This window comes from Amblyraja radiata, chromosome 8, assembly GCF_010909765.2.
Source record: "Amblyraja radiata isolate CabotCenter1 chromosome 8, sAmbRad1.1.pri, whole genome shotgun sequence".
NCBI lineage: Eukaryota > Metazoa > Chordata > Chondrichthyes > Rajiformes > Rajidae > Amblyraja > Amblyraja radiata.
Genome location: NC_045963.1, coordinates 32,145,814 through 32,167,921, shown reverse-complemented (window position 1 = coordinate 32,167,921; position 22,108 = coordinate 32,145,814). Strand labels below are relative to the sequence as shown.

Here is a 22,108-nt window from a genome sequence, read left to right as displayed (position 1 = left end):
CTTTAGTGGCCTGGCACCCTGCTTGAAATGGTATGAAACTGCACTTGAATTTGGTGGCCTTGCACCCTGCTTGAAGTGGTAAGAAACTGCACTTGAATTTGATGGCCTTGCACCCTGCTTGAAATGGAATTTCAAGGAATAGCCGTGTCAACTGCCAGCCCACCAGCCGTGAGTGAGTGAGCTGCCAGCACAACAAGCTTGAGTGACTGAGCCGCCAGTCCAAGAATCCATTCGGCCCACAATGTCCAGACTAGCCCTCTGGAAACCAGTTCCTTCAGCCCACAACACCCATACTAGCACTCCAGAAAGCCCCCCCCCCCCCCTCCCCCCCCACTGACCACCAATATTGGAATTGGTGGAGAGGTGGAATATTGCGTTGAGGGACCAGCCCTCCCGTGTGATGCTGGGACCCAACGGGTCACACTTAGTCTAGTATATACAAAATAACCGAGCTGACAGAACTTGGCTGGGAACCTGGTGCTCACCAAAATTGTTCCCAATTGGGCCCCGCACCTCCTAAGGCTGTCCCTGAGTTTTCGGGCTCCAATACATTCTTCCCGATCGCACAAGTGAATGTTTCGGGCAGTGTTCACCACTTTTCTGTCCGATGTCACCACAGACCATTCCTTTTAAGAAGCTGAACTGCACCCTAGTGATTTCTGGAACGTTCGCAGTTCTTTGTCTGGGACAGCTGTTTAACTTTAGATTTTAAAGATATAGCTAGGAAACAGGCTTTTGGCCCACCAAATCCGCGCCGACCAGCAATCATCCCTACATTAACACTATCCTACACACTAGGGACAAATTACAATTTTTACCAAACCCAATTAACCTACAAGTTGGTACATCTTTGGAGTGTGGGAGGAAACTGCAGCACCCGGAGAAAACCCATGCGGTCACGGGCAGAAAGTGCAAACTCCATACAGACAGCCCCCGTAGTCAGGATCGAACCAGGGTCTCTGATGTTGTAAGGCATCAACTTTACTCTTGCACCACTGTGCCGCCACTAAGGACGTGCATCTGTAGGAAAAGCACATCCCGATGAACCACAAGGTCCATTCCTGTGGACCGGATATTGTGTCCAAATGTCTATACTTGCACACCAAGACCACATGCCCTCTCTTTTAGCAGATGTACTGTGTTGTTGCTCTATATTAATGTGCATGATCTATGATCTTCATTTTAACAAAGGCAGCTTTTCTTGCCAATCTCGCCTTTTGCACCAAACTTGCTAACATTACTTGGACTTAGAATTAGAGGTCTCGCTTTTGCGCTCTGCAATTTGCCTGTAAACCATTGCAACCACACTGTGTACTTGCAGACATTCTTAAGCATTTTTTGGAACCGTTTCCATTGATGTGGCTATTTTGTATGCTCATATAAAGGTCCATTTAAGGTCAAAGATATTATCTGTTTAACAATTTAGATTGATTTTCTCGTCAGTTGAACTATATTTAAACATGTCCATCAGCACTTGATTCCGGAAAGTTCTAAAATTACAAATTCATCAACCCAGCTATATAATTACTGATGGGTTTATCTGTAGCTTCTGGTACTGATTTAATCCCTAACAATGCTGGATTATAAAGATTTGAAATCTCTATCACTTCATCAAATGAACTTTCTCTTGCTTTTCATATGACCAGATGCTCTGTTAAAGCAGGGTATGTGTCGGAGCGATTGCTTTCTTCGTCTCTCTTATGCCTTCATTTGGAGACCTATCTTTGACCGCATCCTCAATTTCATCAATATAACCTACCTGAAAAAAGAACCTGCGTTTATTCTGCACAAAACCAGAAGGACTCACACATTTTATCACAAGAAAGAACACACCTGACATGGTTGGATTGAACTCCTGGTTCAACACTTGCAATCTGATTGCACTTTATTTTCCTGAGCTTGATTCTGAATTTGAGCCTGTTGCTTCAAATCTGGACACTAAACCATGAGTTTCAGACTCACCATCCAACCACTCAAGGCACTTTGTTACCTTGGATATAATTTATTTGTTTCCACCATATGCTCATCCCAAATGTCCGTGTGGGTTCATTCTCTGTAGTGATTTGGCATGCAGAATAGGCAGAGCATACACAGGAAATATAAAGAGTGCCCCAGCTATGTCTGATTTGTAAATTCAAGTTGCGCTTAAGTTTGAAAATACTTAGTCATGGAGAGAAACAGCATTGAAACAGCCCTTTGGCCCACTGAGTCCACACTGACCACCAACCACCGTTATACTGAACCCACACTAATCTAATCCAACTTTATTCTCTCCATATTACCATTAATTCCCACTAGATTCGACCACTCACTTACACATAAGGAACAATTTACAGCGGCCAATTAACCTACCAACCCGCATGTCTTTGAGATGTGGGGGGAAACCAGAGCACCGGGAGTAAACCCACGTCATACCAGGGAGAATGTTTAATCTCCACACAGACCGCACTGCAGGTCAGGATTGAATCGAGGTCTCTGGCGCTGTAGGCAGCGGCTCCACAAACTGCCACTGTGCCACAGTTCTTCTTAGACTGCACATACTGCTTATTTAGAAACAATAATACTCTTATTATCACACAATCACCTGTCAGAAACAAATGTTAAACCATTAGGTAAAGCAGTGTATTTTTTAAACCATTGCAACTGACTCATTTCACTCCATGTACTGTACTTCATAGTTTGACATTTAATCTATACCTTTTGAATTCAACTATGAAGAAAAAGTTTGGACGTTAGGATTGTTTTCTTCAGTCCGAGGAGGCTGAGAGGAGAATGTATAAAATTATGAGAGACCTATAGAAGATAAATATGAAGTAATTATTACCACGAGGAGAGATGTCACAAATCAGCAGAGGAAATAATTGTATTTGGGTGGAAGAAGTCTGGATTTCACTGTCTGGAAGAAATATCTTGGATTTTTTTAATTTCAAAAAATTGAGCAAAAACTCTTCATACATTCTCAATGCCTATACATTCAATAGTGTCAGACTTAGTAGTGTTCGCACCTGTCTTTAAATAAAATACCCTTGCAACTCATGTGGACCCCGGGGGTGATATCCCTTCGCTTGCTTGAGGGGTGTCCCCAGACCTTGCACCTTACTGTCCAGCAGTGGAAGGACCTTAGACTGTGGTCTCCCTCACAGAGCCTTTGCATTGGATGCGCCAAGCTTCATTGTGTCCCACTTGGACGTGTATTTGAAAAAGCTATGACCTGAAGGATGACAGACCTGTTGCAGAAAGGTGCTATTGGGTTGGGTAAGTCTTTCTCACCTGGTATAGACAGGATGAGCTGAATGGTTTTTCTCTATCATAAATATTTTGATGTTCTATAACCCCTTAAAAAGGCTTGCCCTTTAAAGATGCAGAAATCAAATAACTAAAATTCCATGTTTGATTTTTTTTAAACATGTTTGTAGAATTTATGCTTTTGGAACAATTGGTAAGTTTAAAATCTATCAGTATTTATGCATCAAAGAAAATATAAATAAGAATACAATTCAAAGGCCCTTTCCTAACTGGTAGACAGGATTATTTTTGAACAAGGAATATGCACGTATCTCTGTCTCCCCCTCTGTTCATTTTTATGCATGCCGTTTTTATGCTTTGCCTTCAATCTCCTTATAAAGTTTCAATGAATTCCATATTCTATAACTCTCCATAACATGGAAGAAAGTCATTTTAGCCCATCTGATTTCTGCCAGTTTCAAAACCATCCCAGTCCCGAGGAAGAGTTAACAATGGCCAATTAACCTCCGATATCTTCGGGATAGGGGAGGATATCAAAGTGTTCTGGGAAAACAAATGTGGTCACAAGGACAATGTGCAAAGTCCACACAGACAGCAACTGATGTCAGGCTTGATTACTGGGGCAGTGAGGCAACAACTCTGCTAACTAAGCCACTCTGTTCACCACAATTCATTAGGAAAAACACATTCACCACACCTCAAATAACAAAACAGAACCTTGCCTTGCAGTATCCAATAGATCATGAAGGCATTAGGTGCCAGGCAGCGGCCAAGAGTCAAGAGTGTTTTATTGTCATATGTCCCGGATGGGACAATGAAATTCTTACTTGCTGCAGCACAACAGAATATGTGAATATGTAAACATAGTACTTAACGGGGGAAGAGAAAAAAAAGAAAAAGTTCAATAAATAACAAGTATAGTGCAATAATAATATAGTCTTTTGCAGTTCAGAGCTCAGAGCTTATTCGTTAATAGCCTGATGGCTGTAGGGAAGAAGCTGTTGCTGAACCTGGACGTTACAGTTTTCAGGCTCCTGTACCTTCTTTCTGATGACAATGGTGAGAAAGAAGGAATCTAACCATCCACTCTTGAAATTTAACGGCATTAATATTGTTAAATGGCCCACCTGGAATTTGCCATTGACCATAGAATTAATCGCACCAGCCTCATAAATGCATTGCGATTGAAAGCAGGTCAGAACTGAGTATTCTGTGGTAACGGAGTCCTCTCTTGGTTCCTCAAAGCCTTTCTGCCACCCATAAGACATATGCGTGAGTATGAAAGGATAGTTTCCACTTCAGAATTAGAATCACACTTTATTCGCAAGTATGTTTTGCAACATACGAGAAATTTCATTGGCCAAGTCAGTCTTATAATTAAAAGCAACAAATCACTCAAAAACACTTTTTAACATGGACATCCACCACAGTGACTACTACACATTCCTCACTGTGATGGAAGGCAAAATAAAGTTTGTCTTTCCTTATGTTCTTCCTCGGTCGGGGGCCTCGAGCCCTCCGTTGACGGGATGTTCTTAACTCCTGTAGCCGGCGGCGTTCGGGCCCTCCGCGTCGAGGCGTTCAGCTCCTGCATCAGGGGAATGTCAGCTCCCCCGTGCCGTGCGATCGAACCTCGCGTTGGGGCTGGTCGAGCCTACCGCGGCGTTGGAGCTCCCGACTAGCCTCTTCCGAGACTGCGAGCCCTTGATGGTAAGTCCATGGTGGTCGCAGTGGGAGCGATCCCAGGCAAGGGATCCACTCAGATGTTAAGTCCGTGCCCCGGGGTGGGGTTCACGACAGTCTGAGGCGGCTTCCAGCTCCAGCGATGGTAGGCCGCAGAGCCTGGAGAATGTGATCCGAAAATTGATCCCATCTCCGGGAAGGTAGGAACCTGAAAAAAAGTTTCCCCCGATCCCCTACCCCCTCCCCCCACATAAAACAAGCTGAAGAACATTAAAACAAACTTTTAACGCAATATAAAATAACAAAAAGGAAGAAAAAACAAACAGACTGCCGGCAGGGCTGCCATCTCCCCCGGCGCCCCTGGCTTGCATGGGTGCAGCTCAAACACCCTCAAGAGGATTGACTTCATCTGTTCTAGGTCAATGCAATTAGTCTCTGTACCACCTTATCTTTCACCTGAATGTTCACTTCCTCCCCACAACAAAATGTCCTGCAACAATTCTCCAATAATCCCATGAAACGAAGTAAAGAAAGTTGAAGTATTCAACAGCTTTAAACTTTTTTTAAAGTTTAGACTAAAATTTAGTTGTACACAAAATACATGGAAGCATAAAATTCTTGATTCTCGAGATAATTTATACTACACAGTTTATACTACATAGCATTCTGAGATAACAACAGGAAGACCCGATTATTTTAAGGTTATTTAAGTGCAGGTATGAAGGTGGTTCTTTTCATCAACATTTGCTGCAAATGACATGGCAGATCTTCAGGAAGAGCTTGGTGCACCTAATTATTTTTCCTGTTTGGATGTGGAAAATATAATTATATTCCAGTTTTGCTCAAGGATTCTTGACCATCATTCAAGATGCAGAATTTTCAGTATTCGTTTGGAAAAATGTTTTAGGTTTCAGTTTAGGTTTAGATTTATTATTGTCTCATATACCGTGATGTACATTGAAAAGCTTTGTTTTGCATGCTATCCAAACGGATCACATATACTATACGTGATTACTATCAGGTTAAACTCAAAATGCTAATATTATATTCAGTTTGCAAAACCCGACCACAATTTCAGAGGTATTGCGTCATGCAAGCACACGCACGCATGCATGTATGCCTTGTCAGCAGGAAGCTCTAACCAACTGTATTCCTCTGTTCAGTGGGGTTAGAGTGCGTGAAAAGTAGTAACAGGATGTGCAGATACAATTTGGTTCCTCTTTTGTAGTCATATATTCTGTCACATTGCTTCAATATTATTTAACAGTCAATTCGGAGAGCGGGGATGTAAAATGTTGCTTAGATCAGACAAATCCCACTGGAAAACAAACTGAGAGTCCAGAAATACAGAGCTGAGGTGCACAGTGGTGCCAGTGGTCAGTGAGTGCCATTGCAACTCATGAACGAGACTCATGTAGGCTCAAAGAAACTACTGATGGGTGTTCCCATTCCCATGCTGTCCTGGGCCTCCTCCATTGCCAGCGTGAGGCCATGCGCAAATTGTAGGAACAGCACCTCATATTTCGTTTGGGTAGCTTACAACCCAGTGGTATTGCAGTTTAAGGGTTAAACAGACAATTTCAGCTAAAATGTGGAACGGAGTTATCAGCTAAATTAGCAGCCCTGCATTCCATAGCCTCTTGAAAACAAGATTCAGATGCGTTATCTCCTAGCATTGACCTTGCACCTGTCCATGTGTGGGGACTCGCATTGTCTGGGAATGCAGCCTTTCTCAGGCCACTCTATGGGAAAGCATAGCGTTGGTGAACAAACACAACAGCAATAGTTGAGTAGACCACCCGCGCCCCCTGCCGCTAGTGGCGCAGAAACATTGCAGACAAGGGGGGCTTATCTGAATCTGGTGAATTATCAAACACAACAGGTATGAACATTGAATTATCTCATTTTAAGTAACTTAATCTTACACTTCCCCTCCCTCTTTGCCCCCTTCCTTCACCCTAGTTGTTTTACCAGTTCCACAGTTCTCCACGTTGTTTCTTTTGAGATCACACCTTCCCTGGCCGACAATGGACCTACCACGAACCACCATGCCTGTGGACATTTGTGGCTGGCCCTAATTGGTCCTGGTCTTTTTCTTGCCTCCACCTTCATCTCCCCCTCCCCACTCCACCCCCTACTTTCTATCTGAAGAATAGTCCCGACCCAAAACGTCACCCGATCTTTTCCTCCAGAGATGGTGCCTGAATCGCTGAGTTACTCACTTTGTGTCTATCTTGGTACAAACCAGCATCTGCAGTTCTTTGTTTCTACTAATGGAACTAGTTGATTAATAATATGCAGAGGGTTACCTTCCATGCATATTTTTCTAATACAGCATATTTGTTGTGGAAGAGTTATTTGCCCATGTTGTCCTGGCCAATGGACAGATTCTGGCTGAAATCTCAGGGAAAAATCCAAAATCTCTGGGGTGGTTTTGGAACATGGAGATCCACAATGGATATGGTGGTCTCAGTTCAAAAGACTCAAGAGAAACACCATGGCGAATGAAGACTGTTGCCTTGATAAGGCTTTAGATTGGATGAATGGGGCAATTTATCCACAGAGGGTGGAGGTTTCTACAACAGAATTGATGGAAAGCCCCCAACCTGAGGGTCAAGATAGAGGTGCACCAGGAACTCTTCAGGTAGTTGTTCATGCTGACAATTTTACAAAGGCTTTCCACACCAAGGAACACCTCCAGCGACTAATTGACAGTTTCTCCCAAAGCTGCAAGTAACTGGACTGCCCATCACCAGCAGGAGGACAAACATAAGGGCCCTGGACTCAGTCAGCCAGTTACATTCCGTCTCCATAATCACCAGCAACCTATCACTTGATGCTGATGTTGGTGTGTGCAGCGTATGTTCAGGCTGAGCAAAGGCGTGTGGTCATACAGGAACCTGACAAAGAGGTCTGTCAGGCCTGCGCATTCATCTATCTTACAGAGGGCTGATCAATGTAGTCAAGATATCAGAAAATACTTCAATAAAAATGAAAAATGCTGGAAACACAAAGCTAGACAGGCAGCATCTGCAGAAAGAGAAACAGAGTTAAAATTTCAGATCTAAGCCCCTTCGTCAGAACTGGGAAGTAGAAAACACTTTACAGTTTTCATCTCATCCATGGTATGTTCTAGTAGGAGAACAGAAACCTGGAGGTCCTGCAGCATGCTATGTTCTTCAGTACATCTTCGTTCCTAAACCAATAATATTGATGGTGAGTTGACCACATTCATTCAATGGACGATGGCAGTATTCCTAAGAACATTCAGTGTGGTGATCTGCTGAAGTTACAATCTGCTGAATGTCTGTACTTTCCCAACAAGGACAACTGTAACTGACAAAACAAAGATGGCACGCAGACAATTGGGAGTTAGCCACCAAAGGTCAGGACATTGCCTGCTCAATGGAACATTGGATGGAGTAAGGATAAATTATTTAGCTGGCTGAGAAGAGGCCCAGAGAATGAAAAGACCAGCAAATCCGTTACCTTCTCAGCGCACTGCCTTCATTTGCAGCAAGTTTTGCAGAGATTGCCATTCTGTAGTGGGGACTGAGTGATGCCAGATAACATTCAACTCAAAGGTGACCACCAAGGGGCCAACCATCATACTACAGGATGGAAGGCTGCTCTTATGAATACATATTTGCTCATATTGCTCATAGTAACATACAGGGAGGTAGATACACAGATAAGTATTTATCTGGTGGGCCGAATTGCCCAATTCTGCTTCTGGGGAATGCAGGGTATATAATAGAGATGCCAGCAAAGGAGCCTGCATAGCTTTCTTTCATTAAGTTCAGTGAAAGGAACATTTGATGGGCTCCTTGATGAGCATGGACCTCGACTCACCTACTTTTCCTACATTTGCTGTACCAAAGATTTCAGGAAAATTGAATTGTTGCTTACATTTGGAACTTGGTTATGGATCAAAATATGGACAATGTCATCTGTAGACTTGGCTCGCATTGTAGAAGAATATGGAGAAGATACTTGCCACCTCTAGAAGTCCTGTCCGACTAACAGACGTAGCACAGGTAATCAGACATTTTACCCACACGCTGATCATAATAAAGTTGTAAACACAGTCAATGTACACATATTAGGTTTAGATTACTCTTAATGATATTTTTCAAATTTATTAAGTGGTAACACTGTGTAGAATAATTTGAGATAATTATTCTTGGCTGGAGCCAAGATAGCCATTCAGGACAAATGTAAATATACTGTAGTAGATACTGTGGCGAATTTTTAAAAAATTTCATTTTAATTTAAATTATATTTAGAAAGGTGAATTATTTAGAAGTGACATCAAATGGTCATTGTGGTGTACACTGCACATTTGATTCAAAATTATTCTTTGTTCTTCTTGTCTGTCTGAATCCAATTCCTAAACCCACACGTAGTAAATTAGATGACATAAATTATACAAGATTATTCTGTGAGGGTAAATTATATTTTTGTTGCCCAGTGGAGTGATAATTCACACAAGTGACAAAAAATGATCACACATGAATGAACTGTTACTTGACAGTTGTCAGTGATTCACACAACATTCTCAAATGCCTTTAGAGGCTTCACTGAGTTTATCTACAGAACAAACACTGAATCTGACTGGAGGTAGAGTGTAGTCTGTTTGGGATGTTTCTTCTCCTCATACCAATGAACATAGTATATTTCATTCATGCCTGGGGCTCTTATGGGCGGTTTTTTTCTTACACTGGGAAACGAACACTAGCAATTCATCCACTTAGGAGCTGTTCCCTGTGCTGCGGGGAATTATCTCGAGTGAAAGATGTAAAAAGAAAAATACATGATTACTGGAAATCCATTATAAGGTATTAGTCAGTACCTAACATCATGAAGGTTCATGAAATTTCACAAGTTTATCTTCCCTATCAAAAGCTGATATTCTTTGATTATATTTCACATTATAAGATTTGAGTAAGGTTTAATTCAGAATAATATTTGTAAACATTTTGATAACATTTAGAATTAGGTATAAATCACTTGAATCATCGAAGAGCGGTAAATCTGTGGAATGTATTGGCACAGAAGGCTGTGGAGGCTGTTAATGGATATTTTTAAGGCAAAGATTGACAGATTTTTGATTAGTAAGGGTGTCAGGGGTTATGGGAAGAAAAAGCAGGGGAATGGGGTTGAGAGGGACGGTGGATCAGACATGATTGAATGGCGGAGTACACTTGATGGGCCGAATGGCCTAATTCTGTTCCTGGAACCTGTGAGCTTATTCTGGAGAATGCAGGGTAGATAATAGAGCTGCTAACAAAGGATTTTACTTCTTTCATTAAGTTCAGTGAAAGGAAAATTTGATGGGATCCTTGATGAGCATGGACCTCGACTCACCTCCATTTCCCACATTTGCAGTACCAAGGACATGCACTGCACCTGCCGATGCCCCCAAATCTCGTACACCTGCATTTTATTTAGTCCCATTTCAAGACCAAGTTCTTAACCTTTAAAACATGGAACTGTGCAGCACCGGGAAATGGGACCTTCGGCCCAGAATGTTTATTTCGAACATGATGCTAGGTTAAACTGATCTAATCTGCCTGTACATTATCAATATCCCTCTATTCCCTGCACTTCCATTGCCAATATAAAAGTTCCTTAAGCGCCACTGTTGTATGTGTCTCCACCACCAACCCTGGCAGTGTGCTCCAGGCCCCCCACTACACTCTGCGTTAAAAAATATTCCTTTGCTTAAGAATTGTAACTCTGATTCCTGATCGTGGTCTGACTTGCAATTACAGTCCAAGGACATGAAGGTTAAGAGTTAAAATCCTACTCTGCAAGTAATGAAACTAACATTACAACATAGAACAATACAGCACAGTACCAGGTCCTTCGACAATAATATCCATTCTGAACATAATGGCAGGTTAAATTAATCAATTCTGCCCTCACGTGATCCATATCCCTCCATTCCCTGCATATCCATAAGCTTTCCAGAGATAGCATGGTGTAGATGGGGTCAATGGTGGGAAGACTCGTCTGTATGATGGACTGGGCTACATCTACAACTCTCTGCAATTTCTTGTGGCCTTGGACAGAGCTGTTTACAAACTAAGCTGTGAATCAACCCTTTCTACGGTGCATATGTGAATCAACGTTTGTTTAATGTGTGTGAAATTGGTACAGTTCAGACAACATCTAAGGAGAGAGAAACAGATTTAATTTTTCAGGTCAATGACTATTCATCAGAATGCCCTTCATAAGAATTTTTAATTTCAGATTCACAATGTCTGTGTTTTTTTTGTTTTTCTGATTGCTGTTTAATTCCTTGCTACTTCTTTACCAGGAATATCCATCTTGAAGAAGGTCTCCTCTCTGGCCGGCTAGATTTGTACATTATCTGCCTCTTTTACCTAACAGATCATTGACCTGAAATGTTAATTCTGTTTCTCTCTCTGCTGATGCTGCATGAGTTGATGAGCAGCTTTTAAAAAAAAATATTGGCTTAATGTGTCTCTTCTGAGCTACCTGTAGTTTTCTAATCATGAATCTTTCAATTACAGTTAAGCAATTTTCAATGTTGTCATTAAATATTTACAAAATAATTATTTGGGGGAATGAAAAGAACCAAAATGAATCGGTATCTTAACAGGATTGGATATGAAATGTTATGATATGTATGTTATATTGTTATGTTTTAAACACACTTGTCAGCTAAATTACACATTATCATTAAATGGCACAGGTGATGAAAGATAGTCATTATGAATTATGTATGAAAATATTTTACAACTGCAGAAACATGCAATAGAATAACAGTACCAAATAACCTTTGATTCAAAGTAATCTCACTAATGCATGACAAAATCTATCAATCCGTTGGACAATGCAACTCATTTGGAAAATCATTTAACAAATAAATGCTTTACAGACAGCTAAAAGAGATGACCTTCAGTGAATTTGACATGTGTTCAGTAACTATTGATTGTATCGCCATAAAACTTCCACTTAAATTCCATTTGCTTAAGTGAGTGAAAAACTGAAGCCTATCATTTTGGACATTAGGTGTATAAAAATACCCTGTGGAAAATAATTAAATAATGACTCAATTAATGGAAGCTCCCAAACTGCTCACAGTTTTAAAATGTGTAACATTAATAATGCTGGAAGCAACTTTAAAGCCAGTAACTGAGGCTTTTGTTTTGTGATGTAAAACAGTGGATGTAGTATAAGAGGGGCCTCTGCTGTTGAAGAGAAGCAAAGAAACACAAAGCTTACAGAACAGCCACAAAGAGGGAGAGGGAACAGTGCAGTAAGCGTAGAATAACTCACATTCTGAAGTGTTCTCAGGAAGTAAAGCATGAAATGGATAGGGGAGAACCAGTGGATGTGGTGTATCTGGACTTCCAGAAGGCTTTCGACAAGGTCCCACATAAGAGATTAGTTTACAAACTTAAAGCACACGGCATTGGGGGTTCAGTATTGATGTGGATAGAGAACTGGCTGGCAAACAGGAAGCAAAGAGTAGGAGTAAACGGGTCCTTTTCACAATGGCAGGCAGTGACTAGTGGGGTACCGCAAGGCTCAGTGCTGGGACCCCAGCTATTTACAATATATATTAATGATCTGGATGAGGGAATTGAAGGCAATATCTCCAAGTTTGCGGATGACATGAAGCTGGGGGGCAGTGTTAGCTGTGAGGAGGATGCTAGGAGACTGCAAGGTGACTTGGATAGGCTGGGTGAGTGGGCAAATGTTTGGCAGATGCAGTATAATGTGGATAAATGTGAGGTTATCCATTTTGGTGGCAAAAACAGGAAAGCAGACTATTATCTAAATGGTGGCCGACTAGGAAAAGGGGAGATGCAGCGAGACCTGGGTGTCATGGTACACCAGTCATTGAAAGTGGGCATGCAGGTGCAGCAGGCAGTGAAGAAAGCGAATGGTATGTTAGCTTTCATAGCAAAAGGATTTGAGTATAGGAGCAGGGAGGTTCTACTGCAGTTGTACAGGGTCTTGGTGAGACCACACCTGGAGTATTGCGTACAGTTTTGGTCTCCAAATCTGAGGAAGGACATTATTGCCATAGAGGGAGTGCAGAGAAGGTTCACCAGACTGATTCCTGGGATGTCAGGACTGTCTTATGAAGAAAGACTGGATAGACTTGGTTTATACTCTCTAGAATTTAGGAGATTGAGAGGGGATCTTATAGAAACGTACAAAATTCTTAAGGGGTTGGACAGGCTAGATGCAGGAAGATTGCTCCCGATGTTGGGGAAGTCCAGGACAAGGGGTCACAGCTTAAGGATAAGGGGGAAATCCTTTAAAACCGAGATGAGAAGAACTTTTTTCACACAGAGAGTGGTGAATCTCTGGAACTCCCTGCCACAGAGGGTAGTCGAGGCCAGTTCATTGGCTATATTTAAGAGGGAGTTAGATGTGGCCCTTGTGGCTAAGGGGATCAGAGGGTATGGAGAGAAGGCAGGTACGGGATACTGAGTTGGATGATCAGCCATGATCATATTGAATGGCGGTGCAGGCTCGAAGGGCCGAATGGCCTACTCCTGCACCTAATTACTATGTTTCTATGTTTCTAAGTGGTTTAGATAACATCATGAATTTCAAGTCAAGCTCAATAAATTTAGCTAAATCGTCCAAACTGGAACAGCTTCAGTATAAACCTTTGATTATATGATTTTTTACTTAATACTGAATAATGAATAGCCAGTGTTAATTTGCAGAAGGATTTCACAAATTTGCAGAATGGTGACAGGACAGAAGAGGACATTCATCTCATTGAGTGCACTGATCCTATGTTACAGAAATCAGGTAGCCCACTCCTCCATCTGACTTCTTTCTTTTTCTTTTTCTTAGCATTATTAATGGAGCAATATCCATTTTGAATGCTATGATTGAATCTGCCCTCATTACCACATCCAGCAATGTATTCCAGAACCAAACTACTATTGTACAAAATAAGTCAATCACCTTCACTTCATGTCTCTTACTTCTTCACCTCACTGCCAGTGGAACAATTTATTTTTACCCTTTCAATACCTTGATCTGATCTTCTTCTCTTGCGAGGAGAACAAACTCAACCTAGTGTAAATCCCTCATTCGTGCAGTCTTTTTAGTAAACCTCACCCTTACGTCTTTCCTATAGTGTGGCAGGAGTCCAATTGAGAATGATCAGCGTTTCACAATAGTTCATTTTGACTTTATTGTTCTTGTATGCTATGCCTTTATTATTGTAGTCCAGGGACCTATACATAACAAAGGCTGAGACAGGAATTTGGTATTGAGATAAATGATCAGCTATGGAAATATCGAATGACAGAGCAGGTTTGAAGAGCTGAATGGCCTACTCCTGTCCCTCTTTTCTGTTCCTGTTCTTGTTAACTACTTCTCAACCATCCTGAAGAAGGGAGCCGACTGGAAATGGTGCCTGTCCATTCCATCAGAGTGATACTGCCTGACCTGCTGAATTACTCCAACGCTTTGTGTTCTTCTCAACCAGCTCGTAACTTCCAATTAATTATGGACACACACCACAAGATTACTCTTTTCAGATCAGTTTTAAAATTTGTGCCCTCCAGTTTTTTGTCTCAACTCATCTTTCTTACCAAAATATAACAACTTTCCCAGTATTAACTGGGGCGGCACAGTGGCGCAGCGGTAGAGTTGCTGCCTTTTAGCGTTTTAAGCGCCAGAGACGTGGGTTCAATCCCGACTATGGGTACTGTTTGTACGGAGTTTGTGCATTCCCCCCGTGACCGCATGGGTTTCTCCGAGAATTTCGGTTTCCTCCCACACCTAGGTTTGTAGGTCAATTGGCTTGGTATAAATGTAAAATTGTCCCTAATGTGTGTAGGGTAGTGTTAATGTGCGGGGATCGCTGGTCGGTGCAGACTCAGTTGGCCGAAGGGCCTGTTTCCGCGCTGTCTCTCTAAACTAAATTAAACTAAAATTAAATTTAATCTGCCAACAATTCACCTTCCATCAGGAGATCTGCTTTTCCTTGAAGTCTATTAAAATTCTCACATGGTTCATTGCACATTCAACTTTTGGGCCATCTGCACATTTGGAAATTACGCAACTGAAAATACATATCCAATCATTAATCATTAAAAGCAGTGGTTGCAGCAACGACCCCCTGGAAAACGTCATTGTCCTCTCCCCTTCCAGTTCAAAACAGAACACGTTTTTTCAATTGCTCCCTGTTTCCTGCCACTCAGCTAATTTTCTGCAAACATTTCCAACTGTAGACAATCATGGCACTTTCCTTGGCATCCAGCAAATCACATTATGATCACAAAGTACCCTATTGATATCCTCGGTTGTAAGCAATGAGCAAAAGTTCAGCGGCAACAGGCACCTAACGATGGTGGATGCAAGAGCAGAGTTTCAAACATTCTACGGCCAGTGACACAACTCCTGGCTCCCCGAGAGACTTTACCACCACCTATCAAGGTCGAGTCAGGATCATAAGTCATGGAACATTTGACTTAAAGAATGTAAATTCAAAACTCTAATATCTTGCCAACATCTAGGTCAAACACACCTACCTGAAACAAACCTTCCCTCCACCAGTGGCACATTGTTGTAGTGTAAACCATTCATAAAATCCACTGCAGCCACTCAGCACACCTCCCAACAAGTCACTGAAATCTTCCTGAAGGAAAGGACATCAAAATGCAGAACACATTCACCTCCAAGATGTAAAACATTCTAATTTAGAAAGATATGACCCTCATTGCTGGTCATACATGTGGAACACCATGTCAAATAGAACCGTGGGAACTTTTACTGTAATAGCAGCAGTCTGATAAATTGTCTCACTTCTCCTTCTGCAGGGTAACTGTGGATGAGCAATAAATATTAGCATTGTAGTGGCTCCTGCATTCTGTACATGACCAAAAAGATGAAGAAAATAATCCATTAATGTGCAGATCTTCTCTCTATGTTCTATTTTCTAGTTATACAACTTAGCCTTACAGAGCTCTGCTCACTAACAGCTTAGTAAAGTAACAAGCAATATATTCTGAGTGTGTTAGTCAGAGTGTAAGTAAGGTTAGAGAGAATAATTTAAGGAGCTAGCTGAATTGTTGCTTTTACAATATAGGTACCCTTGCTTTCCACTTGCATTAGAGAAGTTGATTTGCCATTAGGCACCTCTGCTTTTTGTAAAATATTTAAATCATAGTCATATTACTGCTATATAAAATCATGTTTTTTGATGGAAATCATTCATTTTTTATATGATATGATGGGAGCATATCATTCCTGTCACCCATCTCTAGCCTTCTGCACAGCTTGTACATTACTACAGTTTGTATAGCAACTTCAACGTGGAACCACTTTAGTAAGATTTGCAATAGATTCCACAGTTATGGTTTTGCAAGTTAATAAGATTTTACCATGAGATTAAAGGATTATGAGAAATATTTTGCAAGTGTGATATGAAAACACACCTTTTTACTGTAATTAATGAAGAAGAATGTTAAGGCTAAAATCAGTTTGCCTTTGCAGTTAATATGTGTTTTTTGTGGTACAAACAAAGGTTGTTTTAACATTTAAAATATGTTCAGTTCTTCAAAGATGAAGCATATGTCCAAATTAAAGGCCGATCTTTCTTTCCGCTTTCATGTAATACTATCAATTAGTGTTTAATTCATTCTTTAATGGTTTGCCTCCTTGCTTTTGAAACTCTACTGACAACTGTATGCTTATTCTACAGAACAGATCCACGTTCTGCAGAGTATTGAAATGGTTGGCAAATTGTACTGGACATTTCCATTGTTGTTCTATATTGTTTACTTGACAAACTTTATAAAGCACTCAATAGATATTAATTCAAAATAAATTCTTTAATCACCTTTCAATCGCCTCCGGAAGTGGCGGCGCTGCCCAAGCAGCTGCGGCTCGCATGCAGTCCGTCTGTCATTCCTGTTTTTTTGTTTTCTTATTGTCTTGTTAGATGTATGTTTTAGACTATTTTTATTTGTGTATATGTGGGGGGGCGGGGGAAACTTTTTCGAATCTCTTCCTTCAATGGGGATGCAACCTTTTCCTTGACTTATATCCGTCTCTGTCTGCGCTGAGGCCTAATATCGTGGAGCTGGCGGCCTCCAACTGGAATCGACCTAGGGGGTTCCTGTGGCAGAGTCTGTGGACTCAGCATCGCGTAGCTGGCTGACTTCGGAGGCAGTGGTGGCGCTGTGGCTGCGAACCAACTTCAGATCATCGGAGGCTTCGGCCGCGGACCCTGTGGATGGTAACATCGGGAGCTCGCAGGTCCCTGGTTGATGACCGATTTTTGGGAGCTCCCGCAACTGCAGCTTCGTCCGCTGGACTGGAGGGTGGCAGCTTCGTCCGCCCCGAGTCGCGGAGTTTGAATCAGCCCGTTCGCGGAGCTTAAAATCGGCCGCGGGATTTATCATCACCCGGCGGGGGCTTCAACATTGAGAGCCTCGATCGCCTCGACGCATCGGTAGAACAAGCAAGGAAGAGATAAGACTTTTTGTCTTCCATCACAGTGAAGAGGTGCCTGGAGATTCACTGTGATGGATGTTTGTGTTAAATTGTGTTCATTGTGTGTTGTGTTGCTTTTTTCTGTCATGACTGCAAGGTACGCAATTTCGTTCAAACAAACGTCTGAAGAAGGGTTTCGGCCCGAAACGTCGCCTATTTCCTTCGCTCCATAGATGCTGCTGCACCCGCTGAGTTCCTCCAGCAATTTTGTGTACCTTCGTTCAAACAATGTTTGAATGACAATAAAGGAAATTCAAATTCAAATTGCTTTGAATGAGATAAAGGGAACAAGGAGATCATTAAAGGGGAGAATAAGAGGATATAAAGTGCTGGAGTAACCCAGCAGGTCAGGCAGCATCCCTGGAGAACATGGATAGGTGACATTTCGAGTGGGGACTCTTCTTCAGACGGATCCCAATACGATACGTCACCTATCTATGTTTTCAAGTGATGCTGTCTGACCAGCTGAGTTACTCCAGCATTTTGTGTCCTTTTGTGTAAACCAACATCTGCAGTTCCTTGTTTCTACAAGGAGAAAAGAAGATCCAGGTTTTTAGGTAGGAGAGAATTCATTCTCAGTTTTATTCTCAGTTTTACTTGAAATATAAAATACAATAAAACTCCAGCAAAAATATTTATGTTCTAAGTACCTATAATGTTTGTTAAAAACATCTCAAATAAAAAAAGGAAAGCATTTTCTGCACATGAATAATGGGAGTTCTGGAATGAATGCTCAATGAAATTAGTAAGTGAAAAGCAAAGATACTGCAGATACAGGAAATAAGATGTTTTTAAATTGGCACATTGCACAGCTGGTAAAGGTGCTGCCTCACAGTGCACCAATCCTGACTTCGCCTGCTGTCTATGCAGAGTGTGCACTTCTCCCTGTCACCACGTGGGTTTCCTCCGGGTGCTCTGATTTCCTCCAACATCTCAAAGACGTGCGGGTTTGTAGGTTCATTGGCTTCTGAACATTGCCCCTGGTGTGTAGAGGCTGGATGAGATAGTGGGATAATATGGAATTAATGTGAATGGGTGATCAGTGAATGGACTCAGTGGGCCAAAAAATTGTATCTCTAAACTCAAATATATGCTTTGAAAGTACCCAGAAAGTCAGAAGTATCTGTGGAAAGAAAGACAGGGTTCATGTTTCAGGCCCAAGACACTTTTTTGGCTCAAATGAAAAGCTTTGTTGCTGAAACATTAACTCTGTTTCGCTTTCTATAAGTGTTGTCTAAACTGAGTGTTTCCAACATTTCCTGTTTAGTGTTAAGAAATTAGTGTTAGTTAAAGTTGTGTCAATGTGCCTGTTTTCATGATTCTATGAACTCTGAAAGGTGATAATTCCCTCCCACCTTAAACCTGTAACATTTTCTTCTTGATTACCCTACCCTGGCTAAAAGACACTGTGCATTCACTCTATCTATTCCCCGCATGATTTTGTACACCTACAGTATATAAGGTCAGTATTTTGCACTCCAAGGAATAAAGTCCTCGTCTGCCCAATTTCTTCCGATAGCTCTGGCAACTGAGTCCTCGCAATATCCTCATAAATCTTCAGTCGCATAAATGTCTTAAATACTACTTTTTATTGGCTTCCAGACTTAAGAAAACCTTCTTCCCCACAACTATCAGACTCCTGAACCAACGACTTATTTCACAACCTCTTTCACACAGGTGCTGCCACATGCTGAACTCAGGGCGGCACAGCTGTAGAGTTGTTGCTTTACAACCACAGAGGCCTGGGTTCGATCCTGACTATGGGTGTTGTCTGTATGGAGTTTGCACGTTCTCCCTGTGACCTCAAGGGTTTTCTCTGGGTGCTTTGGTCTCCTCCCACGTTCTAAAGATGTGCAGTTTTTTTAAAAGTTTGTAGGTTAATTGGCTTGTGCAAATTGTCCCTCGTGTGTAGGATAGAACTAGTGTATGGGTGATCATTGGTCGGTGTGTACTCAGTGGGCTGAAGGGCCTGTTTCTGCGCTGTATCTCTAAACTAAACCTCATTTAGTTATTCTGTATTGTACTTTAATATTCTTTTCATACTTTAATATCCACCGACACGCTGGCGCAACAGTACAGTTGCTGCCCGACAGCACCAAGGAACCTGGCTCGATCCTGTCTGTACGGAGTCTGTATGTTCTCCCGTGACCTGCGTGGGTTTTCCCCAGGAGCTCCGGTTTTCTCCCACACTTTAAAGACATAGAGGTTTGTAGGCTAATTGGCTTGGTAAATTGTAAGTTGTCCCTAGCGTGAGTGGATAGTGTTAGTGTGCAGGGATCATTGGTCAGCGTAGACTCGGTGGGTCAAAGGGCCTGTGTCCATGCTGTATCTCTAAAACTAGAACTAAAACGTTTGCACTACTCAGATTTTGCACTTCATTCTTGCACCATTCCACTGTTTTGCACTGATTGTTGCATTTATTGTCATATTTATTATTACTGTTTATACACTAGCAATGTCACAAAATTTTGAGATTTTAAAAATCAAGTCTGCAATTTATCTCATCAGATAAAGCATCAAAAGAAGTTTAATTTGACACCTAATTCACTTTTATATCTTCAGTATTAAAAACGTTATGGCCATTTTCATACTCGGAAATGAGCATCTTGTTCCCTATTGCTTTTCCATTGACTTAACATAAAAGCTGTGATCGAGGACAGTCAAAAGCCCATAACTTTCTTAAAAATTAAGAGAACTGAATGAAATTTTCAGTTATTATAGATTGAAGCATTCTGAAACAAATATAAAACATCTTACTTGGATGACCTGAAATTAAAGCATATAATTAGTTAATTACCTAATTGTAGCTAATTACAAAATTGACCGTTGTGATGGAAATAGTAATAAACACCCAGACTGCCTTGAAAATTCAAAAATGTGATATTCTCAAGATCAGAACTTTAATATTATTGTATAATATGCTGTAAGTCTGTAACAGATAGGTAAATAAATTACAATTTCTAGCAATAGACCAAGTCTTTATGGAGAAGATCAGTTGCTAGCTGGTACATTGGCATATCATAATCAGTAGCATCATCATACTCCTCAGATTGTAACCAATAAGCAACTCTGTACACCTTGTTTTTCCTCAATTTTTTAATTTTTGCATTGTAAACTACAAGTTTTTGCTCTTCAAACCACACATGACATGCCTTTCTGCCCACTACTTTCCCATTAACAATGTCCTGTAGATTAAATTTCTTAAGAAAAGGATTTTTTTTTAAATAGCCTAAGTATCCAAATAACAAACTAATCCCATTCACACAAGAATTCACAATATAACATGATTTTAAAATCTCACTGTTATGAATTTATATCCCAGATGGAAGGAATTTAATGTTTGATTCCCATAAATTAATCTAGAAACATCCACCCAAAATATAATCAAATTAATGTTTTTTGCACAATACATGTGACTCAAACTGTTGTGAATATTTTGTTTAAAAATAATGATCCAAGACCCTATACTGGACAGATCTTCGAACAAAGCCTCCACTTTAACTAAATCAGGTAGGACTTTGCATGCTTTTACCAAACAACTTGGGCTCACTGACCCATGGAGACATACATTTCCCACGACTAAATTTTTTTCATTTTTTTCCCACGTGCACCGTACCTATACCCGTATAGACTTCTTCCTCTTAGATAACAGACTGCTCTCCAAAATTAAATCCAGCGAGTATCATAGTATCGTGATATCAGATCACGCTGCGACTTCCCTCGATCTTCACTTTCGTAAACGAACTAACCCCTTTAAACAGTGGAGGTTCAACTCCTCATTACTAGCAGAGGCTCACTACAAGCAATTCCTGCACTCCCAAATCACCTTATATTTTGCGCTGAATGACTCGCCGGACATAGCAAGAGGTATACTCTGGGAAGCTTCAAAAGCTTCAGACTATTATCTAAATGGTGGCCGACTAGGAAAAGGGGAGATGCAGCGAGACCTGGGTGTCATGGTACACCAGTCATTGAAAGTGGGCATGCAGGTGCAGCAGGCAGTGAAGAAAGCGAATGGTATGTTAGCTTTCATAGCAAAAGGATTTGAGTATAGGAGCAGGGAGGTTCTACTGCAGTTGTACAGCGTCTTGGTGAGACCACACCTGGAGTATTGCGTACAGTTTTGGTCTCCAAATCTGAGGAAGGACATTATTGCCATAGAGGGAGTGCAGAGAAGGTTCACCAGACTGATTCCTGGGATGTCAGGACTGTCTTATGAAGAAAGACTGGATAGACATGGTTTATACTCTCTAGAATTTAGGAGATTGAGAGGGGATCTTATAGAAATGTACAAAGTTCTTAAGGGGTTGGACAGGCTAGATGCAGGAAGATTGCTCCCGATGTTGGGGAAGTCCAGGACAAGGGGTCACAGCTTAAGGATAAGGGGGAAATCCTTTAAAACCGAGATGAGAAGAACTTTTTTCACACAGAGAGTGGTGAATCTCTGGAACTCCCTGCCACAGAGGGTAGTCGAGGCCAGTTCATTGGCTATATTTAAGAGGGAGTTAGATGTGGCCCTTGTGGCTAAGGGGATCAGAGGGTATGGAGAGAAGGCAGGTACGGGATACTGAGTTGGATGATCAGCCATGATCATATTGAATGGCGGTGCAGGCTCGAAGGGCCGAATGGCCTACTCCTGCACCTAATTTCTATGTTTCTATGTTTCTAAAAG

General features: G+C 41.4%; 1 long non-coding RNA gene across 1 annotated transcript; it reads right to left on the bottom strand.

The window, feature by feature from the left end:
* Positions 1 to 9,646: 9,646 nt before the first annotated feature.
* On the bottom strand, positions 9,647 to 9,879 carry LOC116976038. The gene is made up of 2 exons (XR_004412853.1): positions 9,782 to 9,879; positions 9,647 to 9,749 (listed from the first exon to the last, which is right to left on the bottom strand). It is a non-coding gene; the product is annotated as an uncharacterized LOC116976038 (long non-coding RNA).
* Positions 9,880 to 22,108: the final 12,229 nt, after the last annotated feature.